Source organism: Pteropus vampyrus, unplaced genomic scaffold (assembly GCF_000151845.1).
Source record: "Pteropus vampyrus isolate Shadow unplaced genomic scaffold, Pvam_2.0 Scaffold259, whole genome shotgun sequence".
Classification (NCBI taxonomy): Eukaryota; Metazoa; Chordata; class Mammalia; order Chiroptera; family Pteropodidae; genus Pteropus; species Pteropus vampyrus.
The window spans coordinates 1,504,129-1,506,705 of record NW_011889040.1 but is presented as its reverse complement, the minus strand read 5'-3'; positions in this window follow the sequence as shown (position 1 = coordinate 1,506,705).

Below are 2,577 nucleotides of genomic sequence, written 5' to 3'. Positions count from 1 at the left end.
CCCTCTCTTCCCCTTTTGAGACTCCTATTGTGTACACTTTTTTTTTCTTAATTCTTTCTATTCTCATAAATCCCATAGGCTTTCTTTATTCCTTTTCATTCATTCATTCATCATTCATTCATTTATTTTTCCCCCTATCCTACTGGATAACTCAAATGATCTATCTTAAAGTTCACTGATTTATTCTCTCCTTGGTCCAGTTGGCTGTTGAAGCTCTCTACTGCATTTTTCAGTGAAGTAATTATTTTCTTCGGTTTTAAAATTCTGATTCTTTTTCACATTTTCTATCAATTTGCTGAACTTCTCATTTTTTTCTTGTATTGCTTTCCTAATTTTGTTAAATTGATTATCTGTGTTCTCTTGAGCATCTTCAGAATTATTTTGAATTCTGTTTGGTAATTCATGTATTTGGTATTTCTTTGGGGGTCAATTTGGTATTTCTTTGGAACTTTGCTGTGTTCATTTCGTAGTGGCATGTTTCCTTATTTCTTCATGATCCAGAACTTTGTGTAGGTGTCTGCACATTTGAAAAAGCTGTCACCTCTTCCAGAGTTTATATACTGACTTCTATAAGGAAATGCCTTCACCTCTGAAAGGGAGAATGCTAGAGTGTGCTGTGACACTGGGTTTAGTGGGAGAAGGCACCAAGTTTAGAAACTTTTGGCAACTCCAGATTGGAGGGTTGGTGTCTCATTGGTTCAGGTGTCTATAGTCCACTGTATCAACAACTGCGTGGTCTTTAGCTAGTGCTGTGGAGTCTGCAGTGGCTGCAAAGTCTATGAGGATTTTCAGTGACATTTTAGTCTAGTTTCTAGGTACTATGACAGGCAGCATTGGAAGCTGGAGCTGGTGATGCACACATACTTGGTCGAGAAGGCCAGTTGGAGGTGCTTATGTAGTAGCAGGGGCTGGGTGCAAAAACATACCTAATGATGGAGGCCAGGGCCATTGTTAAGAGTCTGGGACAACTGTGTGTGCATTGGAAGCTGTGGAGATCTGTCTGTTAGCTTCTAGATGCAGAATCTCCCCATGAGTGCATGCATGACAATAAAGGAGAGTGAAAGGAATTGGCCCAGGGACATGAAGGTGCACAGCTGAAGAGACTTGCTACAGGAGGGCCCAGTGGTGTAGGCCAGTGATAGCAGCCAGCGCTTAAGTCTCACAAGCAACTGTGAGGGTTAACTGTAGGTGAGCCCAATGGTGCAGGCCAGTGACTGTAGATGGGGCCAGATCTGAGCCCGCAAGCATCTGTGAAGGTAATGGCTTTTGGGGTGCACTTCTGTACCTTCAGGATCTTGCTTCAGACACACACATAGTAGTAGAGGCTAATGATAGAAATCAGGCTGGTTGTGAGCCAGTCAGTATACAGCTGAAGGGGCCAATCCTAAGTATGTGCACAGGTATGGGGTCAGTGATGAGGGTCTTTGTGAGTTTCTTATACTTACACAGCAGCAAAAGCCTGACCTAGCTACTGGTGCAGTCCCTTGGCTCTGGCATGGTGGAAGTGGAAACAGTGAGAGGGACTCAGGTGGCTGGCATCTGTGAACGCAAATACCTGTGGGGCAAACACCTGGTCAAATCTGCAGGGTGTCCATGACTATTGTGCTGGTTCCTCCAGAGGTGAAAGCTGCTGGAGTTTTCTGCAGAGCATGTTATTGAGAACCTCGGTCACTCTTACAATGTGGTTGATACCAACAGGCCCTGTTTTCCCTCCTTGTTCCTAACCATCTTTACATATTTCAGCTTTACCAGTCTCTGGATAGGGTAAAAACAAAGAGGGTCCTTCATGTGGAGGCCCAAAAATCTGGAGAAGCTGGTTGCTCACCTTTCTCTCCCTTTCCCATTGAAGGGAACTTCTAGCTGGGGAGTTCCCACATGGTGTTCAGTGGTACTGGCCTGGGGAATTAAATGATACGCTTCTTCCTTAACTTTTTGCACAATTATTTTCAGGTGTCTCTACTGTGTTGCTGAAGTTTCTTAATGGGCTTTTGAGATCTCACAAGGATGTTTTTGAAAAGGGATAGATGCCTAACTGCTGATCTTTGTTGAGAGATGGAGGCTAGGGTTTTATTTTTTGGTAATATCTTTATTAAATAAAATCAGAGAGCGTTTTCCAAAAAATCAAACCTCTGATTTATATTAAATACAGTTAGAAGTATCACTATTGCTTGATCTTTGATTTCTACTAATACTTAATAAGTTAGACTATATGTGAAGTGGTAGAATCTTCCCTTTGTCACCACTTCAAGATGGAAAACTATATATATATATGTTTATTGAGGTAACATTGGTTAATACAATTATATAATTTTGAGGTGTACATTATCATTTGACATCTGTATGTTCTATTGTGTGTTTACCACCCAAAGTTCAGTTTCTTTCAGCTACCATATATTTGATCCCTTTTACCCACTTCACCCTCCTCCTACCCCCCTATATTTGACCCCCTTTACCCTGTCTACCTCCCCCTTCCACTGCCACCCCCTATCCTCTGGTAACTACTAGTCTATAGTTCATGTCCATGAGTCTCTGTTTGTTTGTCCTGTTCATTTGTTGCTTTTAGGTTTATATCCCATA